General features: G+C 29.1%; 1 pseudogene; it reads right to left on the reverse strand.

The window, feature by feature from the left end:
* LOC142321694 (uncharacterized) overlaps window positions 1–19729 on the reverse strand; it is a 94212-nt pseudogene that overhangs the window by 17948 nt on the left and 56535 nt on the right.

Raw genomic sequence — 19729 nt, forward strand, 5'->3', positions numbered from 1 at the left:
ATGATTTTATTTTTTATTTTGTAGAGGGATTCCTCTAGTGGTCCATTTTAACAGTTTTTTCTTCGATTAATAATGATATTGTTTAAATTGAAGATTTTTTTTTACAAAAGCTACAGTTTTGATATCCGTTGCCATTTGCTGATGAATATCGAAAAGCAAGGACCATTTTCGTAGAGTTAGATTTGTATAATTTAGGTTACATTTATTAAAAACCCACCGGGTTGGTCTAGTGGTGAACGCGTCTTCGCAAATCAGCTGATTTGGAAGGCAAGAGTTCCAGTGTTCAAGTCCTAGTAAAGCCAGTTATTTTTACACGGATTTGAATACTAGATCGTGGATGCCGGTGTTCTTTGGTGGTTGGGTTTCAATTAATCATACATCTCAGGAATGGTCGAACTGAGAATGTACAAGACTACACTTCATTTACACTCATACATATCATCCTCATTCATCCTCTGAAGTATTATCTAAACGGTAGTTACCGGAGGATAAACAGGAAAAGAAAGAAAAGGTTACATTTATTATGTTAAAATAAAACGTAGGCCAGACTTTCAGTTAAAACAAATTTTATGTGAAAGAAAAACTTTTTATTTCTCCTAAAAAGAAGTATTGGAATGGCATTCTGCTACCAGTGTACACCTGATACTATTCCATTCCAGACCTTAACTAATGCTCAAATTAACTAATGCTGTTTGTCTCTTTACATCAGAAGTCTCTTTACATTATTTCTTTGTACTCCTTTTCTGTTTTCGTGCTGGATTTTATTTTGCATTTCTTGCAATTTTTTTCATACAGACAATTGTTTTTTTATAGGTCTTTCGAATGGGCCTTTAGTACAAAGTGAAAGAGCAGGAGAGAGTGAGCGAGAAAGAATGATAAATTAATTTTAATAATATTCTAGGACTAAAAATAATCAATCTCTTATGATACCAATATCATTAAATGTAGTAGAGTTAATTTGACACCTCTTGAATAATTATGAGGTTCAGGGGATGAAAAATGTAGTGCAACCAATTTTTAATTTAACAATCAATGACACAAAAGGAGGCAATGTTGCAAATAAAATGCCCAACAACTTTCAGCTTCAACATCAGTATATGTGGAATATCCATTTCAAATGAATTGGATAAGGAATTGAAATTCTTTGAAAGTAACGAATTGAATTTAATACTATTTCATTAGAGTACAAATTTTAATATAAAATAATTTATCACAATATAAATACATAAATCATGTAAACAAATACAAACAAAATTTATACTGTTATACAAAAAAAGAGTTTATCTAATCATTTTATTACTAATAAATTCACTAAATCAATGATTATGTAAACAGATAAATGGACTACGTCTGGCAATAGATTTTCTTTAATCAGTAACTGGAATGTATTTTCTCTAGCATATTTTCATTTAAACAATTTTTCTCCCCTCAAATCATTAATCATTGAAATGTTAATAAATCACCACACACATTTTGCTTCTAATTTCTGGCCTGTTGCTGCTTACTGATTTCTTATTTACTTGTGGCTAGCGCTCTAACTTATGTTTTGCAGGCAATGCCTAAATAATGTAAAAATATTTTTTTAGTTTTAATATATAAAATGATAAAATGTATTGCAATATGGCAAAAAATGAATAAAATTAAATCAAAAATTAAATCAAGAAATTATCCGGAGATTGGTTCAGTCAAACTTTAAATACCGTTAAAAGGAAACTGAAAGAAGGAATATTTAAAACCACGTGTCACAATAAAGAAATTGTTGAAGGTCATAAAACGAAAGTAACTTTTTTATTAGTAAGATCAAGTTAAACTACTAAGTTCGTATGACCTTGTTCCTTAATAGTTTTTTCACTTTATTTATCTCTAATTGCATTTTTTTTTTTTAAATAAAACAAGAACACAAAAGTTGGAACTATTTGATTCATCGATTATCATTGACAAAATATTAAAAAAATAACTACAAAATACACAGTTATTTGTTTATATAACATATAATGTTTGACATTACTATTAATAAAATTGATTCTTAATTTGCTAACATTAAAGGAAATAAATTTTGCATGATTCAGCCGAGATGCATCAGTTGCTTGCATCAAATCCAGTGAAAATCTTCAGGTGAATTTCGACCACGTGCTCGGTGTCTTTTTGGTTATCAGTCCAACTATACATCTACCTGTCCTTGAAGGAGTCGATATAATATATAATTAAATTTTAATCTTGAATAAATATTTATGAATTTTCATTATAAAAACAATTTATAGATATTAAAATTTAAAAAAACAAATTACGTAGGAAACATTTTTCGGAATTTTTAACTGGAATTATGGTATTCCAAAGTAATTATCCGGATACCGGATGATTTGGCTAGTTTTATGCGCAAGCGTGCGTACACACACACGCGCGCGCGCGCGTATTTAATGAAATTGAAAGTTTTAACAGAAATCATTCAATAAAATATCAATGATTGCCCTAGATAATTTCGCTACACGTACGAAACGAAAGTAACGCGACTCGTCAAACAATGGACGTGAATTACGCTGTGTATCGATATTGTGTATGAAATCAGCTTTCTTCTGATAAGTTTTGTCGTGTTGCGTTATGCTGATTGTATATATATTAGATATATTATTGTCTGTCTATTGTGATCAATTATTTGCTACAAAATTAATCTTCATTTTTGTTCGTGAATTTACAGTAATGTGTAAAAAGAAACTTACAGTAATAGTAATAATTATAATAATTATTTTATTTTTTATTTCACAGTTTATAGAATGTTGTAGTAAATAATTGAAATAATAAAGTTTTCAGTGACATAATGTCAGTTTTAGATACCCTAGTTAATTTTAGTAACAAATTAGAAGTTTAACCACAATTTTATAGTGTGGTGACTTTTAAATTATATATCAGTTAAATTATTTTGGATTATTATTATTTCTGTAATGTGAAAGAATTCTTTTCATTATATAATACATTGTATTGTAACAATAAATTATTAAATTTCTTAACATACTATTTACTTATTTTTATGTTCGTATATAAATGTGAATATTTGTTTGTTTTGCCTGTCTGCATTAGTGAAATAAGTTCCAAAACTCCTAAACTACCAACCTGATTTTGACCTTTTTTTCACATCAAATTAAACCAAACAATTTTCTAAATATTATTTTGGCACCTTTTTTTCTATTTATGTATTCGAGTATACATATATACTCATAATATTATTTTTACTGCCAATCAACATACTATATTTGTGTGATGTCAGTTGCGGTAATCCAAAAAGCCATCCAAAAAGAAATAATTAACTTAACTACAACTGAAAAAAGGTGGACCATTATGAAAGTGGGAAAAACTCAATTGTTATGCAATAATTCGATTTATATGTTGTTATATAATAATTTTTTGAATAGGATAAAAAGCTGGCAAAGATTGCATGACTTAACCGGCTAGCCGGGAAAGCTGCACTTTTCTGCATTTTAGGTCCGGGGTTTTTAATAGCTAAAAAATGCTCCTTCTACTATCTTCCAAAGGCATAGCGTATATAATACACTTACTTAATGGCATTCTCCGGACACACTTCTAAACGGAGTGGAAAGATTCGCAAGTAGTTATGATCCCAAAACCGGACAAGCCAATGCACGATGTGGTTTCATACAGGTAAATAAGCCTGTTACCTATCCTATCGAAGGTGTTCGAAAGGTTGTTCTTTCGGAGGATTTGGCCTGTTTTGGAACACGGGCGAGTAATTCCTGGACCATCAGTTCGATTTCCGTTGTGGCCATTCCACTATCGAGCAAAAAAACAGGCTCGTAAACGTAATCAGCAGATACTTGAAGAGAAAAAATACTGTTAGGCAGCCTTCTTAGATGTCCAACAGGCCTTTAACAAGGTTTGGCTTCTTGGCCTTTTGTACAAATTGAAGATGAGGCTTCCTCAACCTTATTACCTTATTCTACGCGGTTACCTAGACGAGCGTTTCTCTCAGGTGAAATATAACCAGGAGGTTTCCACTTTTTCTAAATTAAGTCGGAAGTTCCTCAAGGCTCTGTCATCGGACTCGTATAATACAACGTACTTACTACAGACCTTCCGACTACAGACGAGGTTATTGTCGCTTCCTTTGCGGATTACACAGCTGTTCTCGCTGTTGATGCCAGCCCAACTACAGCATCGAAAAGCCTACAATTTTAAACGGGATTTAATCAAGACGTGGTTGAGTACATGGAGAATACACGTTAACCAAGCAAAATCGAGCCGTGTGACATTCATGATGAGAAGAGGTGACTACCCACGGATCCACCTTGGTGGCGTTGTAATTCCGCAAACTGAGAGTGTGAGATATATAAATCCACATCTGACTAACGTAGAAAGTTCATATAAGAGGAAAGAGAAGGCAACTTGAAGTAAAGTTCAAGGAAATGTTCCGGTTGTTGGGCAGACGTTCTCGTTTGTCTGTGCCTAATAAGTTGCTGGGTGGTATACTCAACAATACTAAAACCTATCTGAACCTGTGAGATCGAACTATGGAGCACCGTGAGCAGAAGCAATGTCGATATCTTACAGCGGTTTGAATATAAGGTAGCGAGGCAACACAGAGGAAGCACAGTATTACAGAGGCACCTCGGTTTTCAAGGAACATTGAGATCCAGGATTATTTACAATTATGGTCCGGGCGGGAGGAGATACAACGGTTCAGTTCAAAGTACGAACAACGTCTTAACTATCACACAGATCACAAGGAGTAAACCTAATAGTCAATGGGGATGACATTAGAAGGTTGAATCGACTGCACGTTTTAAACCTAAGTGTCCCTGTAATGTCTCAATATGTCTAAAATTAACTTGGATTGTATTGTACATTATCTATTCGACTTTTAATTTCAAATTCTTACATATACTTTTTTACTTCTATCTATATCTTATTTTGTTTTCTGTTGTTCTAGTGGTTTTAAGTGACATTTATAACTGCTAATTTTAAGGGTTTGGCATGAAGGTCTTTATTATACTAATGTGTAATTTTTGAGGAGTTTTTCTGAGGACTCCTTATCATGTGATTTGGGATGTAGTCCAATTTAATAAAAGTTTATGTGAATCTAACCGATTGTAATTAAGGCTTGAAAAAAATGTATATAGGTCTATAAATGAACTTCCAAAATTTTTCTGAAAAATATTCAAACCACAGGGAGATAAAGAAAAAGAACAAAAAACACATATATTTCAATTTAAGAGCTGGGGATTAAATTTTTGTTTTTCGGATTATTAATCAATTATTTACGTATGCATTGCAAGTTACAAATTTTCTTTAAAAAGATTTTCCTTAAAATGCCTCTGAAGAAAATCGAAATTGGTTTTTTCTAGATATCCCCCATCTTCTTAACGAATTCTGAAAGAAATTAGTATGAATAATACTCCACACATAAAAATATTTAAGCCAAATTTGAAGAAATTCGGTTTGATCAATCCTGAGATATTCGGCCAAAAGCAATGCGACACACATACGAACATGTTTTTTTTTTGTTCTAGATGAACTGGTTGGATCCTAAAACGTAAAGATTTGTAAAAAAAAACTAAAATACACCATTCTTGACACGATCACCATATTTCCTCTTTAATATTAGCTATTCTAACTAGCTATATTCGACAGGAAAGAAAAAATTATTAAACTTTTTTTAAAAACTCGATTGTGGTTAATCATAGATTAATTATTGAGAAGTGAACCATGAAACGTTAAAAGAAACTATTTAGTTGGTTAGAATTCAAATGAAAAAGTGGTCCCTTTTTCCAGATCCTGATGCATAGGTGAAGGTCAAAATTTTTGATAGGTAACCTACATTATCATTATTAGAGTTCTATGGTAATTTAGGACGGTTGAAAAATATCTTTTGATATTAAATAATTAAGTGGAGTAAATAACGATAAAAAGGGAGAAATTGAATGCAAGAACAGTTTTTAAAAATATTAAAGAATATGACGTATAAAATTGATGTATAATGCTAATGTAGACGCGGCTTAATTCCATGATGCTATCATCGATGAAAAAAAAAGTCAGGTACCTGGTTACAAAAAGATAAACAAGGTTACCATTATCTTACGTAGTAATTCATTCGGAGATCATAGTGTTTTCTGCTTATGTTTGTAGTGAAATAGAAAACACTACGAGCCAAAAAAGCAAAATAAAAAGATCATTCGAATGATCATTTGAAAAATTAAGAAAATCTTTGATGTTTTCTGAATTTTTCTAAGAAACGTTTCATTAGCAGATTTTTCATTAAATTATTATAATTTTACTAAACTTAAAAGAAAGAAGGTATTTTTCTGATATTCAGAACGTGTCACACCATATTATCCCGGTAATATTACTATAGTAACATGTAAAAATACTCAAAACTGTAATTACCATAGAATTGACCTAAATATTGCTGTTGTTAAATATTGTTGCTTATTAAAGACTCTTTCTTTATGAGGAAAGTATTCCCACAGTGTCGTAAAATACATATTTGAATTATACGATTTCGTACGTACAATAAAATGTAATGTAATTTGTCCCATTTAAATAGATACTTTAATTACTGTGTTTTAGATTGAAAATATTATTTTCTTTCATGTTAAATACTTTCAAAATTCACATGATATTTTAAAATATAAAGGAAATAATGAGTTCTCTTACATACACACGTATGTTCTGACGAATAAGAGTTAATGTTATAAAATTTACTATTTGTAAGACAATAAAAAGATTCATTATTATAACCCAGTTTTATTGAATTGTTACAATATAATTAACATAAAATATTGTAACAGGTTTTTCCGTTTGTTTTTTAATTACATATTTTTGTCTATTTTGTTAAATTTAAGGATTGAAAATTAGATCGTACCTCAGACACAAAGTTATATTAGTGCAGTTATCCTACAGCTAATGGTAAGCTGGGATCTGATTTCCCTTACATCCAGTAATTATAATTTTCTAAGAAAAAATAATTATAAATTCTTAAGAAAAATAAATTCAAATAACATAAATTTACAATCATTACAACTCGGTCGAGTTCATTAATAAGCAAAATTGGACCATGAGGGTGGAAATGGAGGGAGTTTTCTGGAAAAACAAAATATCGCTATAACTTTCTTATTAAGTAAAATATCGAATTCGTTTAAAGTTCCTACTATTCTGTGGATAAGGGCCTAAAACCTATCTAAGTAAAGTTTTTGATATCACCAACTATTGGCCCAGGGGGTGGAAAAAATTGGGTTTCGAAGACAAAAAAAATCACACCTTCCTTAATAGGCACAGCACCGAATCGGTTTAAAGTGGTCGTTAGTCCTCTAAACATTACCTAAAACTTTTATCTGTAACAATTTTTGATATGACCAACCCTTACGGCAAGGGTGACCAAAATATTGCTGGAATTGTAAGAAGATGGGACTTACCGTATGCTAAACATGTGAAACTTTTTTCACATGTAACCGTTGTCGTATTGAGTAAATTTGAAGTTTTTCTTAACTTTAACGTGGAAATTATTTTATCTCCTACTTAGCACTGGTGAAATCTATATCCGTCTTCCGGCGTGCCGAAAGGGATTTATTAAAACGTAATTTCGTTACGGATCCCTAATATATATATATATTACAAAACTCAACTTTATAAACGCTTTTTATTAATATCAAATGTGATGAATTACAGAGTAATTTTGGTTTTCAGCCTATTTCGTCAACCATGAGGATATTTTGTCTACCATGAGCCACGTTATAAATTTTTAATTACCTTAGGCCAAACGTAATTCTCGCGATTTAAATGAATCTTTTAATAACTGCTTTACGAAAATTGCTGCAGACCATCTGAAATTACGTTGGCACAAACCTACCGACGAATTACATTACTCTTCTGGAGTAATATGGAATAAAGTTCATTCCATTATGTTTGAAACTGACTAATTAAACAGTCTGTCTACTTTGTTGTTGATTAGCTGCGTTCCTGCCTCACTAAAATTGCGTAGCGTGGCACACCCAAAATTACTAAGTTTATAATACATTATAAAGTATTTTTTTTTTTTTAATGTTCATAATAATGTTTAGTTGTTTATGGTATCTTGTTTTGTCGGGAGACAGGCAATACAAATGGAAGTCTGTGGGCTACAGTAATACAATAAGAACGTTTTTAATAATCTAATCTTGCATTTGAACTATTTGTTTACATCAATTTCAAACATGAATGAAATTAATAACAAAAAAAAGAAGTTATTATTAAGAAGAATGGAAAAGAATCAACTGCATTTATGAACAGAAAGCTTTATTTGATTTTTTTTCTTTTATATACTAAATGCATGTTTTTTTCGGTTTTTAATTATTCTTTTTATTTACTTTATTTCTCTTCTGGGAAAAGCCTATTTTATAAATAAATTATAGATGCTTAATATAAATAAAAAAGAGAAAATAATTTACGTTTATATATGTATATATATATATATATATATATATATATATATATATGATACGCTTATTATATCACAGTTTTTAAAATTCTAGATATTTTAATCATAACATTATGTAGCTCCATTTTCATATAATGTTTACACCGTTTATACATAATCTGTCACACTTATAGACACGCAATTTCACATATACAAAACGCAATTTTCTTTTGTGACAAAAGCGTGTCTAAGTACTACAATTATAACAGTTAACTGTATAATGAAAGTTACGAACTTTTTTTTTTTACAATGAACAATGTCTTTGTAATTTATTACTATATTTACAATAGCATTTCTAATAATAAATTTAATACCCAAATTTTTCCGGTTTATTATAATTCAAAAATGTTAAATAGATATATAATATTTTTTAAATCGAATAAGGTTTCCTGTAAATTTAAAACCTGAATTATTTTTCTAATTTAACTACACTGTAAACCTAATAGTACCTGAATTTATTTGTTTTTAAATCGGGATTCATCTTGCATATTAAAAAAATTGGACTTGATAATATATCTGTGGATTATTTTGAGCAGAATAAAAAAAAACAGCCCGATCTGTCCAGTAGAACACCCAGACGGACTGGAAATAAGTTTTGAGCATAAATATATTAAAATCCTTTTTCCACTCCATTCGGGCTTTCTACTAGACGGATCAATCTCTTTATTCTGCTCACAATGACCCACAGATATATCATCAAGCGTCTCCGACCCCAGAGTTGAGTCTACTCTAAGAAATTCTAAAATAATCCTCTTTTATTCCATAACTGAGGAAGTTTTCGAGGTTATTATCCACAGGAAAATCGCTTTGAAGGTCCGTCGATGCTTGATGACATATCTTCGGTCCATTCCGAGCAGAAAAAAAAAGTTCGTTCCCTCCAGTAGAACGTCTGGACGGACTGGAAATAGATCTTGAACACCATTTTATTCGTCGTAGGAAAGGAAAACAAAGAGGTTAGGAGTGAGACGTGCTGTAAACGGAATATCTCTTTAGCCGATTTTTAAAAATATATAATATTAGTTTGTAATAAAAACGCTGTGAAGCAGCAGGGGACCACTAGTAATTAGTAACTACTAAACTAATATTGATAAAATATTGTCTTATTCCCACACTTATTTTTACCATTTTTTTTTTTTTAAATATAAAAACAAAAGATAAAAATGTTGTTTTATATCAAAATTATTGTTAATATCATTGGTAAAATGCCTGGAAAATGTAATTTCTTTTCATAAAGTTACAACATTTTTTTGGGGGGATATAGTCATACTTTCATTAGAAGAAATACCAGCAACATTAAAAATAGTTTTAAGTATAACTCTTTCATCTCACGATCATAATGTTTTTCATTAATTTGATTTAAAATATTTAATAATGTAAATATTATATATTTATAAAACTACCGGATGAGCATCTTAAAACCGAACCAAACTGGCTTGGAGTGCAAGTGCAGTTGTATTTTTCTTAAATGCCTCATTAGATCGAAGCAAGGGTTTCTGCAGTGGAAGCTTCTGTACGTTCTGGATCCTTTCAAAAATCACAGAATATATTTGGCATGACTAATGCCAGTATCCTAGAAAAAAGTAACATACACTATTTGGCTAAAATAACTTACAATGGCGTCAATTTTAAATGCAAAACGAAATAGGTAACCTTCTGTTAGCATTCAGAGGCTCTATCTGAAACTCTGTACTGGCAGAATTTCTGCCAGTCTGATGAAATTTATACTTATCACAGCAAAGTAGTGGTAAAATACATATCTTTACGTAATATTCTTCATTATTTAAATTTGAAACCATACCTTGTAATAACTGTGCATCAGTTTAAAGAACAGACAAACCAAAACTTTATTACTGCTACTAGGTTCTCAAAAAAATTGTCGGTGGACAGAAAAACCTGATGCTTTATTTCATGTTAGAAGAGACACGATTTCATTAGTCTGGGCGTGATAATTAGCACACCAACTATTGGATAACTAAAAATCCTCACCAGATATTTGAATGTCCACTTCACAACGAGAAAATCTGTGTATGGTGTGTTGTTCCTGGTAATCATACAATGGTGCCATATATTTTGACTTACTGTAAACTAAGACGTTTACTGAACTATTTTTGAAGAATTATAAGCTCAATTAACATGTAGTAAAAAAAAGTATGGCTTCTTCCCACAAGATAGAACGTGTCACATCCCAAACCATTCACTAACAAGAGGCTTTTAGAGGAGAATGGTCAGCAGAGGGTGGTCCCCACCCGGGTCTCTGAGTTCCCCAGATTTATTTAGTTGCAATTTTTTCTTTTGGAATCATTTGAAGGATAGTTTATGAATCAAATCCTTACAGTATAGATGAACTGAAGGCGAGTGTTCAACAAGAAATCGATAGCACTGACAATGTTATTATGCATCATTTTGAATATCTTTTATAAAAATATAGTAAATGTTTGCTGATTAAAATAGAAAATTTTTTTTACGTTTTCATTTTTTCAATCATCCATAAAATTTTAATTGTCGCAATTGTATTTAAAACAGTTTGATTTTAAGTTGCTCACTCAGAGTATGCAAATTTTACTCTTCATTATTCTATTGCAATTTCTCTTTCAAAGGTCATTTCCTGCTTCACAGTAATTTATTATGGTGGTTGGTGGTCAATATAGTGTAGAAGAAGTGACTAGAAAATCAGTTTAAATTATACTAGTATGATTAAAATTTTTATTTAATCAGAGTTAAACATGTATTTAGCCTGAATCTTATTATTTAACTTGAAACTTATTCCCATTAAAATTTTCTGGGCTAAAAAAGTAAATAAGTTTTTGTGTTATACTGCATGACCTAGATTCTTATCCAAGTATGGAGATGGTTTCTTATACTTCTATTTGAATACAGAAAAGCCAATTTATTATTATTTTTTTTTTTTCAAGAATTAAGGGTACAATTAATGGCATTATTTTAAACCTATGATTGATCTAATTTTGAATAACATTAATATTCTACTTTAAATGAGTTCATAATCACAGTTATAGTCAGTTGTTCAGATAGTGTAATCAGCTAAAAAAAAAATAATAATAATATAAAATATATAATATCCTAGCTGGAAAATTAGAAAGCGGTTGACACAAGTTTTACTATGATTGATGCAAGTTTTACTACTTCAATTGAAGGTGTAGTAACTGTTAACTTAATTTCAATGACAATGTTAAGAATGTAATGCACTGAGACTATACAAAGAATTTATTCAGTGAAAATCAGACTTTTTTTTATATAATAGTTAAAATAATTATAAATAAATAAAATGAGAAATGAAGGACAACATTTTTTCCCTACCTGTAAAAGTAACATTTTGAAAATTATATTAAGAATGAAATCATTAGAAGGGATTTTTATGTTTATATATATATATATATATATATATATATATATATATATATATATAGATAGATCAGTTAAGGAATTGTACCTGAATCAGAAATAATTATGATGATGGAGAAACTTAATAGATTGAACTAGATATAGGAATAAGACTATGCTGCTTTCATCCGGTCTTCTTTTAATACGTATTTGAAAATAAAACAAAAATACTCTGGGAGAAGATGAAGAAATCAACACAAGAAGAAGGTAAATAAATTGCATATGGTTTGTAGATGACATGAATGTTTTTAAGGATGAAAGTTAGTGATATTCACCATATGATTATATATGATTTCAAAATGAGAAGGCTCAATAATAGAATATGGAATGAAAATGGAATTAAGAAAACTAAAATATTAAGAACAGGAGATAATAAGCCAATGAATGCCTGAAAATATAAAGAAGAACTGAATAAGAAAACAATATGTAGTTAAGAGGTTGTATGTATGTTTATTTCACTGTAGCTGTTCAACAGTTCAATCGATTTAGATGTATGGCATTGGAACCTTACTTTACCAGGAGTGTTATATATATATATATGTATGTAGTAATGGGGATTTAACCCGCCGGGTTGGTCTAGTGGTGAACACGTTTTCCCAAATCAGCTGATTTGGAAGCCGAGAGTTCCAGCGTTCAAGTCCTAGTAAAGCCAGTTATTTTTACACGGATTTGAATACTAGATCGTGGATACCGGTGTTCTTTGGTGGTTGGGTTTCAATTAACCACACATCTCAGGAATGGTCGAACTGAGAATGTACAAGACTACACTTCATTTACACTCATACATATCATCCTCATTCATCCTCTGAAGTATTATCTAAACGGTAGTTACCGGAGGCTAAACAGGAAAAAGAAAAAAGTAATGGGGATTTGCCAGTTGAAGCACAAACTTTAATGAATTGGAACTATCACTGTGTGAGATGGGTTTGAACTGAATGTTTCAAATCAATCAAATGAATAATATTACAAAAATAATAGAATTAAATTTATGTTAAATAAAATAATATTAAATAAATTTCAAAAATTTCTGTTTAACTATAATGGGCTTCCCATGGGGACTGTGTGTGAGGCTAGAGTGGTGAAGTGATACGAGCAACTTGTGAGAAGCTAGACTAATCATCACCATCAATTGGTAACAAACAGGGTGCCTGTGGGGTGCTATTTTTGAAGGTGCAATGGGATGCTCTTATAATATCTCTGCAAACAATCCGATTTTCAAAATTCAAATCGGGTATTTGTTAGTAGGTTGAAAGCTAACTTTTGCATGCATCAGGTATACACTCGATCTAACAGATCATACTATACCATATACAATACTATGTGCAAAATTGTCTTTAATTATCCTATATTAAAGAGCAATGTTTTTTTTACGGCAGTCGTGTTTTTTAATTTTAATTTATGTTATATTTCATTCTGATGGACAAAATGACCAAGATCAATACACTTATACTAGTTGATGTTTGTACAGTCATAACATAAAACTGAATACAAAATAAAATACATCCTTTCATTATTTATTTGATACCCATGCACCAGAATAATATTTTTAAAAAAATTTTTAAAAGAAGAAAAAGAAGGTTGTTGTGGAAGTTACTGATGATGTAAAGGGAAAGAGATGAATCAATGAAAACAAAGAAGAAAGAAATTGAAGGCAGAAAATCGATTGTAAAAACATATTCTTGTTTAAAATCTAGATTATTTCTAAGTTACTATATGTTTAAATGAAAATATGCTGCAGTTACTTCTTTGTCTTTGATCACCCATTTTTCCAGTTGTATGAGATAAAACAGGATGGTTTAGGTGGTTGTACTTAAGGCAGATGCCCTTCATAATGCCATCCTAACAGAGAGAATGATGTGTGAAAACTTTTAGGATCATGAAAAATTCAATATTTGACTGAGATTCAAATCAGCGACTTCCAGATGAAAGACTAAGACACTACAACTGCACAGAGGGAGTCAGTGGAGCATTTATTTTGATTTTCTTTAATTATTAATTTCTAAATTCAGTCCTTCTCTCTCTTAAGCTTGGTAATAATTTATTGTCAAAATGATCAGTAAAATTATCTATACAACATGGCTTTTTCTCCAATTTCTTTAAAACGATTCTATTTCATGCTTAATCAACCAACCTAATTTTCAACATGTTCCAATAACAACACGCTTCAAATCCAACTATGGCTGTACTTTTCTTTCTTATTTTTTTGCTTTACTATTTCCTCATTTCACTAAAATAAACTATCTTACTATATATTATATACAATATAGCTTAACATTAAAATTTCTCCTGATTTTAAAGTTACATTTAATGTCAACAAAATTTTCCTAATATGAAATACTTTTCTCCCTTTAGATAATCTACATTTTGTAACTTCCATGATTAATTTTTTTATACAACTTTATTTAATTTGTTTTCTCTCTATAAATTACGGTCTACTAACTAAAAAAAAAATTAGCTTTCTTTTTACATGTTAGAAACTGATAATCTTGCAAAGCTTTATCCACATTAAATTCTAAAAGTCATACTCAAGCAATTTATTTAAACTTATATTCTATAAATAGAAATTATAAATAACTTACTGGTGAAGTGATTAACTATTAGATACGACTAAAAATAATTTTTCAAAAAAATTAAATCAAATACAAAAGAAAAACTGTTATAAAAATAAAAAAAGGTGTAAAAGAATTATGTATGTTAGTGAATATTTCTTTGAAAACATGAAGAAATTGAAACAAAATTTATTTGCTCTCATCTTTGGAACAGAAGTGTAACCTCTTTTGAGACGTTGAATTATATAAAAAATATTATTCTATTCTTTTAATAAAATTTTGAATTACTAATCATCTAATTGGTGCAAAACTATGATTTTCAGTCCAGGAATGAAAAAAGTAAAAAAAAACATTTTGTCCCTACTCTTTATAGGCGGTTTGAAAAAGACTGAACACCATCAGAAAGTACGATTATCTAAGCTACTTCATGAACTTATTTGAATAAATTTACCTACCCTTCGAGTGAAATTTTGAAATATGTGGCCCATGATAACCATATTTTCCCCTCTTCTGACAAATTGTAACCAAAATTAAATGGAATCAATATCCCATACTCACAAGTAATCATACAAAATTTCATAAAAATGTATTAATTCATTTTGAAGATGTCAACCAAAACAATAACTGAAGAAAAAATGTAAAAAAATACGCTTATTCTCCCCCACTCCTAAATTAAATAGACCAAATGCATAAATAAAGTGCCACACTAATTCAATAAAATCATCTAATAAGTACAGGGATGTGACTTTAAGTCCAGAAAGATAAAAAAAGGTTTTCCCCTCTTTATGGGGTTCTAAGGTTCAAGTCCTTGTAAAGGCAGTTGCTTTTATATGGATTTGAATGCTAAACTGTGGATACTGGTGTTCTTTGTTGGTTGGGTTTCAATCAACCACACGTCTCAAGAGTAGTTACTCTTAATGCTAACTTGAGTAATTCAGTCAGTATACCATAAAGTTGAGTTGGACGAATTTTTACTTTCTTGTACGAAGTAAAGGAAGTATTGTGATCGCGAAAAATTTTGGTTTTCAGATTTCAACGAAAATATCCATTTTTACTAGTTTTGGCGTGACCTCAATACATACGTATATATCTCTCATAACTCCAAAACGATTTTGGACTTTCAACAACCGTAGGTTGTTGAAATTTTGGATTTAGGACTGTAAAACACGTAGCTGTGCACCTCCCTTTTTGATTGCAATCGACTGAACAAAAAGTATCCAAAAAAGCCCAAATTACAAAGAAAATTTGGTTTTTGGACTTTTTCTTAACTGCAGTAATAAGCCCTCTTTGAGAAATTTTCAACAATATATGATAAGCAGTATTTACTTTCATTAGTTCCAGAGTTATAACTAAATGAAAGTTTAATTAATGAAATATTTGGATCTTAGAAGGGGAAGGCACATCGATTCGAAGCAGCCTTCATCTCCTTTTTTTAACTTTTTTTTTAATTTAAATAAATTGATTTGTTAATATTTATTAAACTCTGTAAAACAAAATTTACGATAAATAATAATAATGTAAGAAAAAATATTAGAAGTTATTAATGAAATAAAATTTTATTTACTTTTCATTTAAAAAAAAATGTGTATGTGTAATTTAATAGGCGTACAAGGAAGTCATGTAGTGCCCATATTAGATTTTTTAACTAAACTAAAAATGGATTCCAAAAGTTTCCAGAATAAGTCATTTCATTTATAATTTTGTTCTGTTTCTTCTTCAGTAAAATTTGAGTTTTTAAAATGTTTATTTGTTTTTCGATTAGACTTATTTATATCACTATTGTTAGAATTAAGTTCTGTACAAGTTTTGCTAATACATTTTGCGCATTTATTAGTCATTTATCAAAGTTATTGTATTGCAAATCTAAAAAAATCTGAAGTTGACACCACATGACTTCCTTGTACGCATATTAAATTACATATACACATTTTTTGTTGCACTTCATTTAAACCTATTTCATTTGAAAGTGAGATACGATCTCCAATTAATTTATAATGTGGACAGTTACGCAATTGTTGAAATATTAGTTTTTATTAACATCAAATATTTACACAATTATTAATTCAAAAATCTTACATGAAATATTAGAATAGAGTAAAATTCCTTTTATTACTCGTATTACTAGATCAGTATTAATCATATCTTCGTGAGTTACTGATTAACAAAAGTTTCAGATTTCTCGTGTGTCGTACAAATAAAAGTTAATAAAAATTAAAGTATTCCGTTTAGTGAACTCCTGTATACTGGCTACAAGTGTTAATTTCGACCTTACGGTGTAAAAAATTCAGTTTTTATTATTAAATTATTCGGTGAATAATCAAAAATGAAAAAGAAACAATCATACAGGAAAAAGAAAGATAACATGAAGAAATATATCTCAAAAAACGACAAGAAGGTGAATATGAAGAGGAAGAAAATGTTAAGAACAAAAGAAGAATAGAAAAATTAAGAGAAGATGATAAATATAAAAAGGAAGAAAATGTTAAACTCGAAGAAAGAATAAACAGATGAAGAGAAGATGATAAAAATAAAGAGGAAGAAAATGTTAAAACCAAAGAAAGAATAAAAATATTAAGAGAAATTGATAAATATAAAGAGGAAGAAAACGTTAACACCAAGAAAAGAATGAAAAGATTAAAAGAAGATGATGAATATAAAGAGAGAAAATTGAAAACTAGAGAACGTGTACACAGTTTTATACCAGAAGAATTATATCAAACCAAAGAGAGCTTAAATGATCGGCAACAAAAAACAAATAAACGAAATGATGATCAATTCCTACTTGGGAGAATTGTCAGACAATATCAGAGTAATGATAAACTGAAAGATAAGATTTTTTTGCAATTTATCAAAGATCGGGCATGTATGCCTCAGTGTATATGTTGCTGTTGCGAGGGTCTACTTTTCAGTTACTCTGTAGTTAACTTTAATGTAGATAAAATTAAACAGAAATTTCAGAATAACGAAATAAAATTAAACAGAAATTTCAGAATAACGAAATAAAATTAAACAGAAATTAAACTAGAAAATCCACATAATACGACTCTAAATTATTTTCAATTGATATTAAATAATCAGATGTTTCACCAAATCTATTGCATATACATGTATGTATTAATGTCTATTAAATTACATATACACATCTTTAAAAGTGCATAAAATTCTATTTCACTAATAACTTCTGATTTTTTTTATATTTTTTTTTTTATTGTTATAATTGGATAATTATTTATCGTAAAACGTTTTTTTGCAATCACGGGTTAATGCAATCGAGTGAACGTAAATCAATATACTTAAATTAAAAAAAAAGTTAAAAAAAAGAAAAGGAGATGAAATCTGATTCGAAGCAATGTGCTTTCCCTTGTAAGATCCAAATATTTCATTAATTAAAATTTTATTTGGCTCTGGAACCAATGAAAACAAGTGCCACTCTTAATGAAGGCTTATTACTGCAGTTAAGAAAAAGTTCAAAATCCAAATGGTTTTTGGATTTTGGCCTTTTTGGTTCATTAGATTGCAATCAAAAGGGAAGGTAAACGACTAGATGTTACAACAATCCTAAATCCAAAATTTCAACATACTATGGCTAATCGTTTTTGAGCTATGCGAGATACGCACATACATACGTACGTACAGACTTTATGCTGAAACTAGTAAAAATGGATTCAGGGATAGTAAAAATGGATATTTTCGTTGGAATCTGAAAATCTAAATTTTTTGCGATCACAATACTTCCTTTACTTCGTACAAGGAAGTAAAATGCGGTTTTCAGATTACAAATTTTTCAGTTATACTTCGAATATCACGAAAACGACTGGAGATACAGCTCCGAAATCTGTTTTATTCAATTTTGCAGATCAAAAACCATAGGAAACTATTAATTTCATTACTCAATTAACGTTCTAAAAACTTCAGTACTACCTAATTTTACTGAGGAAGCTGAATTCCGGGCAAAATCTTTCGCTAGCGGTAACTCGCTAACGAAGCGTTTCCAGTTCTATGTTTATATAGAATTTTTTCATTATTTTGATGAAAGGAATAATACATCTGTAAAGTATGTAAGTTTCCTCGTGGGACACACTATATACTTATTAAAAAATGAATTACTTACCAGCTACGAATCTATAACTGTAAATATCCATAACAAATAAAAACCAAAAAATTGCAACACGATGACCATAAATATCCCATAAAATTACGAAACATGAACAAATATGAAATATTTTAAGAAGAAAATAAAATTTATAGATTAGTTTTTATTATTATAATATTTCATTCCATGTAGTAATAATTCTAAATTTATTTAATACTAAAGGTAATTTCCATGAGTGAGTTCACCTTCTTGATAACAACAGACTATTAAGTACAATCCACTTCACTTTCTCTTGTAACAAAATGATTTTTATTATTATAAGTGGTAATAAAATTCTGAAATACCTCTATAATCGCAATTATGGCTAATAAATTTAATGAGATAATTCTTTTATTGTTTTATTTTATGAGTAATATAAATCTTATATATATATATATATATATATATATATATATATAAATATAATATGTAAAAAAATTTACCCTATGAAACAGTATTTTAAAAAAACAAACAATATTACGTAAAAAATCCTTTTTTTGTAGCCCAGTAGATAAATAAACATAAAATAATAACACTAATGCATAATAATAACAATAAAAGTACTAATAATGAATATTAGATAATAGAATAATGACAGTCTGTTTTTTTTTGTTTTTTTTGAAGTAAGGGTCCCATAGTTAGCTTGCCGTTGTTTTTTTTTTCTTTTTAAATTATTCTTCAGTAATCGTAGATTAAATGGATGACTAAGCTGATTTCTATAACATAACCAATTGACGGTTTTTGTGACATAAAATACTACATTGTAATATAATACAATGATAAACTTAGAAAAGATAGATGTAAAAAATGTTGTAGACTTTTTTATAACTAGATAAAACCTTATTTTTATAGTAATAATAATTATGTAAGTGATAAAAATTTCAATCGATTTTAACAAATTGTTTTTGTTAAAAAAGAAAAAAACACGTAATATTTTTTTTTTAATTTTAAAAATTATGGAATGAATTAATTTTTAATAGAATAAAAAAAAAATATTAGTTGTTATACGCGAAACTTTTATATACTGACTAAATTTATATAAAATGAAAGAATTTTTTTCAACAAAGTAAGATAATAATAAATAATAATTGTTTTAATCTGTCAAAAATAATATATTTCTTAATCCTTGTTTTTGTTGAAATAACTCATTAAATACTCATTTTACTTTCACTTTAAAAAAATCTATTA

The sequence above is a fragment of the Lycorma delicatula genome, chromosome 3 (genome assembly GCF_047948215.1).
Source record: "Lycorma delicatula isolate Av1 chromosome 3, ASM4794821v1, whole genome shotgun sequence".
Lineage (NCBI taxonomy): Eukaryota > Metazoa > Arthropoda > Insecta > Hemiptera > Fulgoridae > Lycorma > Lycorma delicatula.